General features: G+C 40.8%; 1 protein-coding gene across 1 annotated transcript in view; it reads left to right on the forward strand.

Annotated features, from left to right (window-relative positions):
* The first annotated feature begins 1,036 nt into the window (after window positions 1-1,036).
* PAIP2B (poly(A) binding protein interacting protein 2B) overlaps window positions 1,037-17,563 on the forward strand; it is a 40,693-nt gene continuing 24,166 nt past the window's right edge. The window contains exon 1 of the mRNA XM_020872803.2: window positions 1,037-1,226. The gene's annotated coding sequence lies outside the window, so the exon portion shown is untranslated. The remainder of the gene's footprint in view (window positions 1,227-17,563) is intronic.

Genomic DNA, 17,563 nt, shown 5'->3' on the forward strand with positions numbered 1-17,563 from the left:
GGCATCCTGCGGTTCATGGGGTCGCAAAGAGTTGGACATGACTGAGCGACTGAACTGAACTGATTCTGACTGAGCTGTTTTATTATTTGTTGGTTACTTGTTTATTGTCAGTTTCCTCAGCTACAGAATAAGCACCCCGGGTGCAGCTTCACTGTCTTGTCCATATCATACACCCAGAGCTTGGATTGGAGCTTGGATCATCATCAATCACTTACTTAGCCTCTATTTTATGTTATGTATACAGTTGACATGAGAGGTCGGGACGAACAAAGATGTATAAAAACTTCCATAAAGAAATCCCACTCCCTGAAAGGATAAAGTTCAAAGTCTTGGCAAGCAAAGGTTGGACATCGTAAATCCAAGGGGATAGTAAGGTTTTATTTATTTTTTAAATATTCAAGAAGCTAGATTTGTCTCTGGACATATAGAAGAGCCCCTCTCCTTCCCTCCAGACCCTCCAAAAAGCCCAAGTTCCCAAATTTTTTCAACGGAGGGCTGCATCAGGTTCCTGCCAGCCTTGGTCAAAGCACCTCCCTTGGTAATTGACAGCTGGGGAAATCCCAGGGAAGCCCGCCTCCATGCCCTTCCCGCCCCCTCCGCACCACGCTAAGTCTAGCGCAACCCGGTGGCGCAACCCGGTGGGAGCGGCTGCTATTTCAGCCAATGGAAGGAAACAGGAGCCGGAGCCTGTGTAAACAAACCCAGAGATGCTGGGCCTTGGGCTCCTCCCCCAAGTGGGGCCGGACGGATCCTTGGCCCAGTGCCTTATCCGGGAAAAGCATAGCGCCCTTTCAGCCTATCAGAGCTGGTGCCTCTCGCAAGGAGACGCTCCACCCGGAGGGAAAGAACGAAGGGAGCGAAAAGACAGGCATTAGTACCAATCAGAAGCTGAAATTTCTGAGGGAGTGGGCGGGAACTGCTTCTCATTTAGGCCAATAACCAGCACACGTGCCCGTCTAGGTGACTGAGCGGCATCCTCTTTGGTCCAATAGACAAATGGGGCGGTGCCCAGCAACCAATGGCTTGGGTTCGGGGGCGGGGTGAGAAGCCAGTGTGCAGTAAGAGGTAACCTGACTAGTGGTAGAGGCGCTCTCCCGGTTCTGTGGCTCGCGCTTTGGTACTAGGGACCGAGACTGTTCTAGAGACGGCGACCTCTGCGGCGACGGCTGAGATTCTCGAAAGAGTAGCGGAGGACGGTCCGGAGGAGGGGCTTCTAGTTAACGCAGGTGGGCTCGCGCGCCGGGCTGCCGGAGAGAGAACCCACGGGAAGCGCCGCTCTCCCGGCTCTGGGGGGCCCTGCGCCTCCCTTTGCGCTGCCCTCGGGGCTGTGAGGGGCGGCGCCTGCCTGCCCGAGCTCCTGTGGGGAGGGTAAGCCGGCAGGTCCCACGTCGCGGCCCTCGACGAGAAGGGGCGACCGCTGGGGTCAGCCCCTGCCCCTCGGGGACGCGGGCGGTCTGTGGTCCCCTTCTCCTAGCACCCGCGCGGTATTCTAACCCCGCCCTCAACTTCCTTGACCCCTGCCCCCCCCCCCCCCAGTCCCCTTCTAATACTCGGACTGAAGTCTCAGGCTTGCGTGTCCTTTTACTGCCCGAGTGGGTGCCACACTGCTGGCAAACTGACCAGTGCTGCCTCCTGCGGTCCTTCTCCCGGAGGCGGGAGGGTGGAGGAGTTGCGCATTTCGCCCCTCCCCCATTTGCGGGACCCCCCACCCTAACCACGAACCCGCCGCCTTATTTGCGTTTCTTAAACACTCTCCGCTTCCCGCGTTATTCTAGCCTTCATTGTTGATACCTCTTGTGAGTTATGGACCTTGGTCACTTCTCTTCATCCTTCCCTTCAGCGAGTCGGCCCTTTGCTCCCTCCCATCCCTTAAATTTCGTCCTCATCTCTCATAGAAACTAACATTTTCCACTTGCCCCTAACAGGCAGCTGGAAGGTGAACCCAAAAGACGCGGAATATACAGTACGGGGAGCTTTTGAAGGTTGGGGACTTTAATCAGTTTGTTAATGGTAGCCACTTCTTGCCCTCCTGAAAATGGCACTTGATCATTATATCCTTTGTGAAATCCGTCCCATTATAGTTGTTTGGTGATCACTTTTGAAAACGCAAATGAGAAGGGTTTACTGGCAGCAAGAAAGTTTTAAATGTATTATTATTTTTATTAAAATAAGATTGAGTTATACTTGAAACAGCTAAACTGGGGTGTGGGAGAGTTTGCAGTGTAAGTAATGGCTTGACTACCCTACTTAGTCATAAAATATAGGACATATTTTGGCTGTATAGCACTGTGATTTGGATAATATAGCATTAATCTCTTTAAAAACAGCATTTTGTATTCCCCTTTCACAGAGAATTTGGATTCACTTTCATAACATATCAGTTTGGGTTTCATTAGTGGTGGTTCTATCCATATGTTTCTGGATGGTCCAAACTATGTTGTGCCTAAATAAAATATGCCAAGAATTTTTATGAGGAAAAAGTAACCTATCATACTCAGTTTTGATTGAGACTTTAGGGTTTTGAAAATAATTTGGATGTTGGACGGTGAGGATTTTGTTTGAGGGGATGAAGGAAATTGAAGTATGGGGATGAGCCAGATGGGTCTTTTATCCTCTGTGCATGGAGGAAGGGAGGAAGAAAGAAAATACAGGTGTCCAAAGCCTTGTAGATTCAAACTGTGCTTAGTTTCACGACTTTACATAAATTCAAGTTATTCTTCCTAGTTCTTAGTGGAGAAATGTAAGCAGTGAGTTTAACGTTGTGTCTGCTGTGTTTTAGCCAGAATTTTACAAGCCTTTGTGAAAAATTCTTGTTGTTTTTCTTATTTGTGACACATATCAATGCTGCCTTGTATTTTACTATGTTAAAACTGTATCTTGTATGTAGAGAAGTCTAATAGAATTAAAAGGAGTCTTTTTTTTTTTTTTTTTTTTAATGAAGTCGCTCATTCGTGTCCGACTCTTTGCGACCCCAGAGACTGTAGCCTACCAGGTTCCTCCATCCATGGGATTTTCCAGGCAAGAGTACTGGAGTGGGTTGCCATTTCCTTCTCCAGTAAAAGGAGTCTTTAATCTGAAGAGACAGCATTGTCTAATGGACCATATGTTTGAGCACTGTTAATATGGAAAATCACACTGAAAAGAGGAAAATCTTAAAACTGCTCTAATAAATGCCTAGATGTCTAGAACACAGCAACAAAATTATGACAATTATTAGCAATCATCAAATAAAAGTCCTAGACAAATTATAAACCTATGAATTGGTTATTACACTATTGTGAGTTGGTATAAGGTGCAGTTGAAAACCAAACTTTTTGTACCACCTTTTCAGATGTATTTGTGCTTGGTAATTACTCCTTCGCAAGTTTGGAACCATAACTATGATTTCTTCTAGAGAGCCTGCCTTTACGGAGCTCATAGTTTGGTGGGAGAGAGACCTGTAAACCAGGAGTTAGATGTGGAGGGAGAGGTTCCATGGTGTCAGGTGTGTACAGGGCATAGAGAAGCAACATGGCACGGTGTTCTCGCCTCACGTCCTACTGCTGTAGACCTTCTGAAGTGCCTTTCCCCAAACTACCTGCTTCTTTCACGTATCTGGGCTTTTCTCTGTAGGTACTGTTCTCTCTTAAAAGACTTTTCCATACCTTCTGTGCCTGGTGAGGTCCTACTTGAAAATCTTCCTGAAGCCTCACACTGCCTCCCCTCCATTCAAGTAATTATTATCTATATTTTTTGTTACCTCATTATAAATAATTACAGTTGATTCTCACTATTCATGAGAAGATATAAAATCACACAGAGCACTAAATTAGTGAATCCTGAATGATTGCTCCTAGGGAAAGTATGTTCATATCTCACATAGATTTGAATCTTTTCCTAAATACAAGTCATTCTGGTAGATTGTATTTCTTTATTTTACAGAAGAGAAAATGAGGCGCAGAAGTGTTAAGTGACTTGCGTGAGGCCAGCCCCTAACAGTGGCCGAGTTCAGATTGAAAGCCTGTTCTGCTGGCCGCCCCCCACCCCCACGCCACCCCCCCTCAAGCCAGAGCTTCCTGCACTGCACTGCCCTCTACTGACCAGCGTCCTCTGTCATCCGCACAAAAGCTGAAACTAAAAGGCAGAGCACTGCCTGGTTTGACCTTATCTGGGAACATACTCAGGAGTGACTCAAAATTTTTGCCCCTCTGTGCATGTCCGTGAATGACTGCAAAAGCACCATCAGTGTGGATGTAGAGGTTACAAGTAAATTTTAGCAAGTAGGCAAGTTCACAAATAGAGGATCCACAAATAATGTGGATCCAGTGTACTTGCGAATGAGCCCTGAAATCTATTTCAGGGCAACTCTCCCTGCAACTCACTGTAGAATTATTTTTGAGGATTCTTATTCATTTATTCAGCAAATATTTATTGAGCACTTACTGTAAGCCAAGCTCTGTTTTAGACTGTGGTGTACAAACTAGAGACTAAGGTGCTCCCTTGTAGATGCTCCGTTTGAATGACAGAGACAGACGGCTAACAGTCTGGAGCTCAGGAAAGAGGTCTAGTTTGGAATTAGAGATTAGTTTGACCAAGATAAAGCCCTGTGCGGCCCCTCCCACTTCACATCCTCTTAACATACTGATTTCCAGTACATTTCTGTTCTACTCCATGCATATACTCTGCCTTTTGAGCCTCTCTACTTGTCATTGGTGGATTTTGAGGCTGCTTACTCATATAGTTGGTAGGATATTATAGAAGGATCAGATTGATCTGGTCTTTAATTTCTGTGTTTGCCACCTACCACCTGAGTGACTTTGGTCAAGCTGTTGAACTTTTAAAGCCTGTTTCCTGATTTCAGAAGTGGTGATCTGATGTGCTAGGCCCTTGTTGGTTGAGAGGAAGAGACACACACATGTTACTTTTGATGATGAGGGTTTAATGTAACTATAATGGAATATCATCTTTGCCACCATATTGTCTGTTGGCCCTAGTGCTTTCAGAACCTTAGGATAGGTTTAGAATTTAAGCTGTGAAGACCTGCTTTGTTTTGTTTTGTTCACTCAACATTTGTGTTTCCTAAGAGAGAGTATCTGATTGGATTCTTTTGTCACCTTACAAAATGGAGGCCTCCTATACAGCAAAATTTTGAACCAAGCCATGTCCTAAGTGATCTTCCTCACGTTCAGCCTGTAGATTGTCCTTAGAGTTCTGAGTTTAGTCCAGCAGTTTGTAGCCAAAGAAGTAGGATTGGTTTCATGTATTATCTGTGACACAGACTATAGCATATACAGAAAACCCCGTGGTGACAATTTCTTCAGAAAACAACTGAGTGTAGAGTGGTCCTTAGAAGTTCATGGACTTCTGTCCTATTAAAATACTTGCCTACCATGATCATAGACAGTGTTTAATAAAGCACCTAACAAAGTAATTGTTACATGTCAAATATTGCATAGATCTTCCTTTTGATGTTGCATTTGACATTATTATAGTGTGGTTATTTGTTTATATGGCTGCCTTCTTTACTAGACTATTCTCCATGAGGGAGGGTTAACATCTTCATCCTCTATCCTGGACACTTAGTTCTGTGCCTGAGACATGGTAATAAATGCACAAATGTCTGACTTAAGGAATTCCTTAACTCTTCCTGAGAGGATGGAAGGATAGGAAAGATTCCCAGAGAAAATACTGCTTAAGCTGGTTCTTAAAGAATGAGTAGGAAGGTTTTATAGATGAATAAAACCTTGAGGCAGCATTCCAAATAGGGACTAGCAGGTACAAAGACACAGAGATATAAAAAGATAATGAAGTTTATTATATACTCCTAGCAGATTAAAACAGCAAACAAAACCCAAAAAAGTATCAGTGGGCTTGGTCGGAAGGCATGTCACAACTGAATTAACTTATGATCATACCTGCTCAGTAACAGATGCAAATTTTAGGGAGAAAGTATAATATCTTCAGGTTGTTGGCAGGGTGTCAACAGTTTAGAAATACAAATACTGACTTTTGGGAACTATTACACTGTAGTGAATTCATCATGAAGGTCATTATGTGTGTGCACTGTTCAAGGTGCTGAAAATGTAATCAAACTTACTCTGAAGAGGCTAACAAGCTACCAGGGAGACAGATAAATGATTTATTGTGTAAGTGAGGTAATAGAGATGGGAATAAAGTGCTATCTGAACCAGGAGAAAGGAGTATTTCATAATATGAAACGCTGGAGAGAGATTTCTCAAGTGAGATGGTATTTGAGCTGAGCCTTGGTGGGTGAAGAGTTAGAAGTGCACTGGACCAAAATTAGGGACTTTGTGAAGACAATTAGTGGTAGGAAAGACTTTAAGAATTATCCTTTTTTGCTATACCTGTTTTGGGCATTCAGTTAATAGTTCCATTTGTTCAGGCAGTGTCTGTGAGCATAAAATGTGAATAGTTAATGCCACAGTAGAATTTTGTGTCAAAATAAACTGGGTTAAAGTTTTCTGAAATGCAGGGCATCTCTAAAGTCTTTATTATATTAACATCCTTTGTGAATCATGGCTCTCCAAAAGGGCTACATTGTATTCCGCCCACCCCCACAGCATACCTAAACATCTTTTGGAACAGAATTATATGAGACAGAATTTGAGGAATGATGAATTAAAATATATTTTTACCAAACCAAGATTTATCAATAGTCTCCATGTCCACTGTAAAATAATGTATAGTTCTATAATCTCATAGATAAGAAGGAGAGGAAGGAGAGACATTTGGAGAGAAAGAATACTTTCTAGCCAAGTTATTATCATCTTGGTCAATATGTCCCAAATTTTAAAAATTATTATTATATGATCACCTCCTCCCTTGAAAAGTATGGCTTGTTAATATTTTGAAGTTCTATAAAGTGATCAGACACACCCTGGGAAGGTACGGAACCAGAGCAGGAGTCAGTGGTGGGGGCAGGCAGAGGCCGTCTTGGAATGGTACTCTTCCACCTTGAGAGAATGCTGCTTTTATTTTGCATTCACTTTAGGCCATATTAGACATATATTTTTCTAGTAGGGCATTTTAAGAGCATACTGAAAATCCACACCCTTTTCTGACTCTGGAATTTCAGGGGGTGATTGCCAGTGTTTTCTTTTCAATAAGATTTGGTTATATGAGGATTAATTAATGACCTTGCTGCATAATTTTAATTCATCTGTCAAATTCTGATTATGATTAACTCCCAAGGTATTGTTAAAACTAAGGAAGCAATGATCATGTTTTTGATGTGAATTTGAAGTCAGAAGATCTATGTTTGAGATTTGTCTCTGCCAACTTTCTGTCTGAATGACCTTGGGAAACAACTGCCTCACCATCTGTAGCCTCTTTTTACATTTTTTTCCTTTCCCATTTTGACAAAATGAAAATACATAGGGGTAATATAAGAATTAAATGAAGCATATAAACACTTCATGAATTCTGAAGTGGTATACAAATAAAAGACAGACTGAAGAAATGCATCCAGTTTAATTTCATTAACATTTTTAGTTTTTATTTTATAAAACTAGTACTTATTGTCCACAGTAAAATTAAAAAGTATTGATAGGGAAAAGCTACACAGCATTTCATAGATCTGCCATACTGAGACAATGGTTAACATTTTGATGGATGTGTACTTTCTATGCATATTTGTGTGGGCATATGCAGTATTTAATAGTAACAGGTTTATCTTGAGTGTTTTCTTGGGGTCACTTTATTTTTCTAGGTCCCCTAAGAGTACATTTGCTTGGTCCAAGGAATTGTTAAGTCTTTTGCTACATATTGCTATGTATAATGAGAATAGGAGCTGACTTCTCTGCCTGGTGAAATGAGTCACCTTGCAGTAATCTAATATCTTGCACCACTTCGGAAGCATCATGAAAGACACATTCAGAAATGAGCTTAATGTATTTACATAGTTATGCTTGGTATTGCTTGTAGTTGCGTGAAAAGGATAACTCCAGTGGATCAACAGGAGCTAGTTAAGTAAACCTTGATACATCCAAAACCATGGAATATTGTATAGCTGTAAAAAGAATGAGGAAGAGAAAAACAGGGGTAGAATAAGAATATATATTGCTTATAATTTGCAAAAAGAAATTCTGAAATGATATATAAGAAACCAATGAAAGAAATAGAAGTGGGAATCAGATTTCACTATATATGCCTTCATATATACATGTGTGCTAAGCTGCTTCAGTCGTGTCTCTGTGCAACCACCCTGTGGACTGTAGCCCGCCAGGCTCCTCTGTCCATGGGATTCTCCAGGCAAGAATACTGCAGTGGGTTGCCATGCCCTCCTCTAGGGGACCTTCCCGACCCAGGGATCAAACCCATGTCTCTCATGTCTCCTTCATTGGCAGGCAGGTTCTTTATCACTAGGGCCACCTGGGAAGCCCATATATGTATAAATAAAAATTTTTTGAATCATATGTTTGTATTACCTTTTAAAAAAAAATGAGTGAATAAATGAATGAATGGATGAAATGGAGTGAAGAGAAAGAGAGGAGAAAAAAGGATCTGAGGTGCTGCCCATCTCTTTAGTATCAGGTGAATATATAGTTATTAGTATAGTGGAAAAGATTGCAAGAGAGGCCCCAGGAAAGATTTGGCAGCTTTATTTTTCTTGTTTACTCAGTTTTGTGTATTTAAAAAAATATTGAAACTGCCAAATGGCAGTCCCCATTGCTTCAATAGCTGCTTTTTTTTAAAATTCACTTGTATTTTTTCATATGCATATATATTATTTTTAATTGTATTTACTTTTCTAACATTTTTAAACTTACCTAATTGTTTTTTTTCTGTGTCACTACAGAAAGACCTTAAAAAAAAGAAAGATAGGGCAGTTTTGTTTAGTGCACATTCCCAAAGTGGTCTGAGCTAGCTCAAGAGGCAGGAAATTCAAGCCCTCTAGTTTATATGGCACATACATACATTAGGAAAAATAAGAAAAAGAATATAACATATGCTCCTGATTATAAAAACCAACTTTTAAAGTAATAATTCAGAATGCAAAATAAAAGGAAAAAAATCTTTAATTTTGCCACCCAAAACATTATATTTTTTTGCTTTTTAGACCTTTTTATGCATATAAACCTTTCCAAAAATAGAATTACAATATCTGTTTTTCTTTAATTGTTGAGATGCTGAGGTAGAGGTTTTTTTTTTCTTTTCTCCTATTTCTTAGTTTTAGACCATCCTTGCATTTCTGGGCTGAACCCTATTTGATCATAACTTTTTTGTTTTGCTTTATTTTTAAATAATTTTGTTTTATTTGATCCTGTTTTATTTGAAATTATATGTTTGTAGCATGGAAAATGTTTTAAAAATATTGTCTCTAAAAGTATATTTAAGACATTCTTAACTTACGGAACACAAATAGCATTAAATTTTCCAAATAACATGAATAAGGCTGAGTTCATCAAAAGATATGTGAATATTGTTAGGACTCCAACCTCATAACACATTTAAATTAATTTTCAGTGAAGTCTGCTAGTTTGAAAAGTTATAACAAGTTTTTCACATACTAATTCACTGTTCCCTGGTTGTTCAATCTAGAGCCCATGACATTTCTTAGTTAAAATAGTTCTGGGATGCTTATGGAGTTAGTTTTTGTTTTTGTTTTTTAATTTTAATGGAGTACATTTGCTTTAAAATGTTGTTTTAGTTTCTCCTGTACAATAAGGGGAATCAGCTATACATATACATATATCCCCTCTTATTTGGGTTTCGTTCCCATTTAGGTCACACAAAGCATTGAGTTCCCTGTGCTTACAGTAGGTTATCCTTAGTTATCTATTTTATACATGCGTGTGCATGCTAAGTTGCTTCGGCTGAGTCCAGCTATTTGCGACCCTATGGAGTGTAGCCTGCCAGGCTCCTCTGTCCATGGGATTCTCCCGGCAAGAATACTGGAGAGGGTTTCCATTTCCTTCTCCAGGGGATCTTCCCAATTCAGGGATCAAACCCGCATCTCTCAAGTCTCCTGCATTGGCAGGCGAGTTCTGTACCAAGAGCCCCCCCTGGGAAGTGCAGTTTATGCATAGTAGTGTATATATGTCCATCCCAGTCTATCATTTTATCCCACTCTCCTTCTGTCCTTGGTATCCATAAGTGAAAATCGCTCAGTCATGCCCGACTCTTTGCAACCCCATGGACTATACAGTCCATAGAATTCTCCAGACCAGAATACTGGAGTGGGAAGCCATTCCCTTCTCCAGGGGATCTTCCCAACCCAGGGATCAAACCCATGTCTCCTGCATTGCAGGCAGATTCTTTACCAGTTAAGCCACAAGGGAAGCCCAAGATTACTGGTGCGGGTAGCCTATCCCTTCTCCAGCAGATCTTCCCAACCCAGGAATCAAACTGGGGTCTCCTGCATTGCAGGCGGATTCTTTACCAGCTAAGCTATTAGGGAAGCCCTTGGTATCCTTAGGTTTGTTCTTATAGTGTGGAAATTGGTCTGTGATTTTCTTTTGTGTTATTTTTGTTCTGTTTATTGTGTTGAGCTACCTGTGTACTGTGGGCTTCCCAGACAGCTCTAGTGGTAAAGAACCTGCCTGCCGATGCAGGAAACATAAGAGACACAGGTTCCATCCCTGGATCGGGAAGATCCCCTGGAGAAGGAAATGGAAGCCCTCTCCTGTATTCTTGCCTGGAGAATCCCATGGACAGAGGAGCCTGGCCGGCTGTGGTCCATAGGATCACACAAAGTCAGACACGACTGAAGCAACTTGGCACACACGAACCTGTGTACTAATCATTAGAAGGTTCTCTTCATTTGTTTGTGTTCTGAACCAGTTCATGGGGATTACCTGCTTTTTGAAAGTATACTTTGTGGACTGTAGACTGGTCTTGTCCATCCTTCAGAATGCATTAAAATCAGGGAAAGTGAGGTTTTAATAGGGCTTCCCAAGTGGCGCTGGTGGTAAAGATCACACCTGCTAATGCGGGACTTAAGAGATGCAGGTTCAGTCTCTGGATCAGAAAGATCCCCTGGAGGAGGGCACCCATTGCGGTATTCTTGCCTGGAGAATCCCATGGACAGAGGAACCTGGCAGGCTACAGTCCACAGGATTGCACAGAATTGGACACAACTGAAGCAACTTAGCATGCATGTACAAGATTTTAGTATAGTGTAAACAGGAGCAGAAAAGAGTGTAATTATTTGAGAGTTTGCTTTTGAAAGTGGCGTTCTCAGTGTCCGTTACCTAGGCTTGTGCTGAGGTTGCACTCACCATCTGAGACTTTACCAGATGTAACTGTCTACATATACTAAATGTGCATACCAGGGCTTTTCAGTCCCCATTGAAAGCAAGGAAGTCATGCAGTAAAATTCTACCTAGCTAGAAGCTTTTGAAGAATGGAGAATTCTGGTTTAATTCTATAAACTTGGAAAGTATAAAGGTGAGAGAAGTCCTGAACTTGAACTCCCTGTTGAACGCAATGGAGTTCTAATAGCAAATAATTCCACTTTTCTTCTTTAGTAAGTTTGATATCTTCAGACCTAGTTGTTTTGTTACAGAATCACTCTAAGTATATGAGGCACATATTCTGAAGATCTCTTTTTAGAACTTGGATGTAAGAGGATGTAAATGGTATTGCGTGAAATCAGACTGGATGAGAACTGATGCCTGTTAAGTATCTATTTCAAACTAAATCTCTGATTGCAGCTTGTTTTGTTATCTAACTTGTTAACTTGAGGGTGGGAGTTGTGAGGAAAGTATGTCTTAATTGGGTGTCTTTATTCCATGTCAAGATAGAGTATACAGTACCCCTGGCTTTGGACGTATAGAAGGAAACCCGTTTTTCTACTTGCTGTAAACCAGTGGTGCTTCAGAGTCACATTGCTGGGCCCCACCCAGAGTTTCTGATTCCACAGGTCTAGGCTGGGGCCTGGTAATTTGCATTTCTAACAAGTTCCCAGGTGATATTGATGCTGCTGGGCCAGGGACTAAATTTTGAGAACCATTGCTGTATACTAACTATAAATTCTGGAAATCTGGTTCTGGAAGAAAGCTGAATTTAGTCTGGGAGTGTAACAAGTGAGGAGGTTATGGAGCAGATCATGAAAGACTCAACTGTTCTGCTAAGCCTAGTGTCTGAGTTCAGGTAATGAGCGTATATAGGGATATGACATAATTCTTGTTTCATGATTGGAAATCCTAGCCAAATATCAAGTGAGAAATTTTATTTCATTTGCAGAGCTTAGAGACCAGGGGATTCTGGTCAAATAGGATTAAGTGATTAATCCTGTAAGAATCGGGGTTATTTATATGTCTCTTCTGTATTCTCCACTTAACATTTAGCCTTGCTTTAGAAGGGCTGATGTTTGTTTTAACTGGGAAAGTGCTTTGAGTGCTTATTAAAATGAAAGTTTTGTGTGTTTTTAAAGATATTAGCTATATTTATTCTTAAAATTTTTTAAACAGTCATTTAAGAGAATAAGAAAAACTATTTTTGAAAAAGAAAACTCAGGAATTATTTCATATGTTGGAGAATATCATCTGCTTCATAAAACATCAGGCATCTTATGGATTTTTTTTTAAGTGGTTCGGCATTACATTGTTTGAGTAATACTAGTAATTCTTGTAATCCTTCTGAAAATAAAGAATGAAGGCCAAAATCATAGACCTGGCGTAGAAGCTGGGTGCAGAAGACAGCTATAAAGGAATAGATAAATATATGCACACATCTACACACACACACACGTACATATATAAAATATATATATATTTTAAATTATGGTTATTATTTTAGCTAAAGACAAAGATACTTGTTCTGAATTTAGGCATCAACTCTGGAAGCCACACCTTTTCCTGAAGGAGTTTTGCTTCAACAAGTTTTTCTCACTTGTCTGCTGCTTTGTTTCTGTTGTTCCACTGCTGACGCCCTTGGCTGTCAAATTGACCAGCTGGTCCCTCATTGACTGCTGGAGGAATAACTGGTATTGCAGACAGTGGGTAGGACAGACTCCCTGCTGGGAAACACTCTTGTTTTCCTCCCACCCCCACAGAGGAGGATTAGGAGGAGGAAAAGGAGAGTAGAACTGTATCCTACAGGTCAGGCCCCTGCTTCTGAAGCTCGTCGCACACTAGGAACAACCACTGGCTTTCTAATGTACAGTGTGTTTGTGGGCCCCACCCAGAGACCTGAATCTTGGTCTGATAGAATGGAGCCTGGGGGCTGCATTTTTAACAACTTCCTGAAGAAATCTTATGTAGCCAGATGGACTCGTGCCTCAGGCTGTACCAGTGCTGGCCCTAGATGAATTTTCACCAGCAGTGGTAAAATAAAGGGCTTCCCAGCTGGCGCTAGTGGTAAAGAACACCTCCCAATGCAGGAGACATAGAGATGCAGGTCCTATCCCTGAGTCGGGAAGCTCCCCTGAAGGAGGGCATGGCAACCCTCTCGAATATTCTTGCCTGGAGAATCCCATGGACAGAGGAGCCTGGCGGGTTACAGTCCATGGGGTCACATAGAGATAGACACGATGATGGAACTCAGCAGTCCAGCAGGTGGTAAAATAAAGTTAGGACCACATAGTGTTTTTTATAAAACTTCATTTATTCAATACAAAGAATTAGAAGTTTTTGCATTAGATTAAGACCTTTTTATATTTTGTGGTGTTTAAAAATCCTTTTATACAATTTTGTTGATAAGGATGTTTTCTGGGCTTCCCTCCTAGCTCAACTGGTAAAGAATCTGCCTGCAATGCAGGAGACCCTGGTTCAATTCGTGGGTCAGGAAGATCTGCTGGAGAAGGGATAGGCTGCCCACTCCAATATTCTTAGTCTTCTCTGGTGGCTCAGCTGGTAAAGAATCCACCTGCAGTGTGGGAGACCTGGGTTCGATCCCTGGGTTGGGAAGATCCCCTGGAGAAGGGAAAAGCCACCCACTCCAGTATTCTGGCCTGGAGAATTCCATGGACTGTATAGTCCATGGGGTCGGAAAGAGTCGGACACAACTGAGATACTTTCACTTTCACTTTTCAAGGATGTTTTCTATCACCCTTATTTAGTTAAAACAATTTATAATCTTATGTTGTCCTCGAAATACTTGTAAAAATTGATTGGTCTGTGAAATCCAAAAGATTGAGTATCTCTTATCTACTCATTCTTTTTAAGTCGCTTTTTTAATTTTTTTTTTTTTTTATTTTTTTAAGTCGCTTTTAAATAATTTGAATACAGGTTCGTAGAGGGTCCTAAATCTTTGGTTAGATAAATTTTGGAATTTAGAATCTTTCATATTTTAGAGATGCTTTCTCTGTATGTTATGTAATGCCTCAGGGGGGTCTGGCATAGAACCCGTAGTCACACACATTAATGTTTCTGAGGAAAGCAAGAGTATTCACTGTCAGTAAGATAAATGAAGGCTATATACAGCTTCACATCAGTTTAGGCCAAGTTTTACTGTCAACTGAGTTTTGACATGAAGCATATGGAAATTTTTTAGCTTTTAGAGTTTTGTGGATTTTGGAGCTGTGCATAGGAGTAGGATGGACGTATTTGGGGTCTGCTTTCTCAACCTCAAAGTGCTTGCAAGCTTCAAATTAAATGGAGCTGAGTGTGTTTATGGTAGGGAATAATTTATTCTGATTTAACACACTGGTGTGTGATGTGACCTCATTTCTATTTTCCTTCCAAAGACTAGTCCTTTTGTTGAGGGGCATTTTTCTTCAACCTGGTTCCCCCAACTCCCATTTGCAATCTTTGAGAAAAATCAGTTTTATATCTGAGCCATCTGGAAGTAAAGTGAGAAGTGTGAGAGTGTAGAGTAGTGGCTAAGAGTGTGGGCTTTGGGCACAGAAAGACAAGTTTAAGCCCCAATTCTGGCACTCACTAGATTGCACCTTACTTGAAAACAAATCTCTGAATGTTGGAGATTTCATCTGAAAAACCAGACCATCTACCTCAACAGGATTGCTGTAGAGATTAAGAGAGAATGTTAGTGAAGTACGTAGAAGAGCTTTTGTTTTATTCTCATCTTTTCCTGCTGGTATCTGGGTAGATTATGTGCTTCCCTCTGTGTAGCTCGATTGTCATGTGATGCCTTCTCTTTCCCTTAGAGGTTCTGGATTGCTGCACTTTCCCAATTCATGACCTGCTTCTGTTCCGTTCTTGTGTCTTAGTCATCAAATCCTGCCTCAGCAATGATTTCCACACCAAAACCCCCACAAACTCCTAAGCGTTATATGGACCTAGTAGTTTTACAAAAAATTAGGTATCTTAGGGTAGAGTCCACATTATGCAGTATGAGGCCTTTCACAGATGTACCACTCATTTTTTTCATCTTTACCTTACTCCAGCACTGTGTTCCCACTAACCAGGGAAATCTTTCACTTTCTCCCATGAAACAGTTCTCTTACTCTGGCCTCTCAAGGACGCACCTTCTACAGCAAATTAATTTTAAAGGAGTTTCTCCCACCCTAAATGATACCTTTCCTAAAAAGATTTCTAGTGAATACCGTTTTCTTAACCTGATTACACGTGCATTTCAACTGCTTAGCTCCTTTTTCCCTGCTATGATGTGGAAAACAATTCTTTTTTTCTAGAAATGTATCAAATAAAATGAGTATGTGGTCCTTTTTGGTGATATTTGTTGAGATTCATGTTATAGATTTCTGCCAGTTTAGGTAATCCTCTCTGGTAAGACTCTGCAGCTAGTGAAGAGAATGTTATAGCCACCTGGTGTTATTAAATGCTAAAATAGTAAATAAGAAAAAAAAAAATAAAATAGTAAATAAGAACATGTAAAATATTTTCGAAGAATAGAATTAGGAGATTTTTTACCCCCCCTCAGGAGTAAGTTAACCTGTAAAAACAGATTCCTGAGTGATACTGTCACTCACTGACTGTGCGGAATAATTGTTAATACTCAGTGAAGAATACTCAGCCCATGTCCAGGCCCCTGAAAGCATGGACATCCCTTCCTAAGATGTGAAATGTAGAATATAGCATTCTAGAAATGGTAGTTTGTCAACAGATTGTTTATTAAAGACTTGGTGGGCACATAAAAGCATGCTAGAAAGTATAAAGGGACTTCCCTGGTGGCTCAAGAGGGTAAAGAATCTGCCTGCCATGCAGGAGACCCAGGTTCAATCCCTAGGTTGGGAAGATCCCCTGGAGAACATCATGGCAACCTGTTCCAGTATCCTTGCCTAAGAGAATCCCATGGACAGAGGGGCCTGGCAGGCCCCATGAGTCACAAAGAGTCAGAAACAACTGAGTGACTAACACACATACAGAAAGTGTAAAAGACTTGATTCTTGCCCTCAGGAAACTTCTAAGGTTATAAATAGACCATTCCCAAAATAAATAGCGAATAATTATCAATGGAGTATATGTATAATCAGTTGTAAAATAGGGATGGAGGTGGGGGAGACCTTAGGCAGAGATTGTATTTAGGCTTCTATAGTGGCAGTTCTAATATTATTATACATTTGAGTTATGACCAACCTAGATAGCATATTAAAAAGCAGAGACATTACTTTGCCAACAAAGGTCCATCTGGTCAAGGCTATGGTTTTTCCAGTGGTCATGTATGGATGTGAGAGTTGGACCGTGAAGAAAGCTGAGCACAGCACAGTTGATGCTTTTGAACTGTGGTGTTGGAGAAAACTCTTGAGAGTCCCTTGGATTGCAAGGAGATCCAACCAGTCCATCCTAAAGGAGATCAGTCCTAGGTGTTCATTGGAAGGACTGATGCTGAAGCTGGAACTCCAATACTTTGGCCACCTCATGTGAAGAGTTGACTCATTGGAAAAGACCCTGATGCTGGGAGGGATTGGGGGCAGGAGGAGAAGGGGATGACAGAGGATGAGATGGTTGGATGGCATCACCGACTCGATGGACATGGGTTTGAGTAAACTCCGGGAGTTGGTGATGGACAGGGAGGCCTGGTGTGCTTCGATTCATGGGGTCGCAGAGTCAGACACGACTGAGCAACTGAACTGAATACATTTTAAAAGCAAGGTGAACTGTCATCATATCAGTCTAAGACATTTAGAAGCCTTTGTTATTCAGAAAAGTTACACATTTCATATATAATAATTTGCCTATAGGAATATTTTGGTTAATGTTATGTGTTAAAGCCTTCAGTTTGCAATATCTTCCCTGTTAATAGCATTTAATTTAGTAGCACTTAATACCTTGTATTTAGTAGCATTTAATACTGTATATGGAGATGTCAAAGTCCCCAACCACTGCTTGATGTTATTCTGGGAGGACAGACAATTGATGGTCTTCACCTGGGGAAGCAGAATGTGCTATATTGACTGTAATCAAGTGTTGATTCTGCCTTTGGAAGTGGCTTTAAATGCTGTAGAGAGAATATTTGGTGTCTGTTCTGTACATTTCCAGTAGAATAATTGTAATATCACAGAACATCCTAGGCATTGTTTATAAAGGTTTGTGAGTTGTTAGTTAGATTTAAAATAATCAGATAAGTAAATAAGGCAATTAATTAATTAGTGAAATACTTGGTAGTTAAGACTTCTTAGATCAAAGAATTTATTATATTTGGCCATTAATTTGTTTTTTGGCTTCACCTTGCAGCATGCAGGATCATAGTTCCCCAAACA

Source organism: Odocoileus virginianus, chromosome 2, assembly GCF_023699985.2.
Source record: "Odocoileus virginianus isolate 20LAN1187 ecotype Illinois chromosome 2, Ovbor_1.2, whole genome shotgun sequence".
Taxonomy (NCBI): domain Eukaryota; kingdom Metazoa; phylum Chordata; class Mammalia; order Artiodactyla; family Cervidae; genus Odocoileus; species Odocoileus virginianus.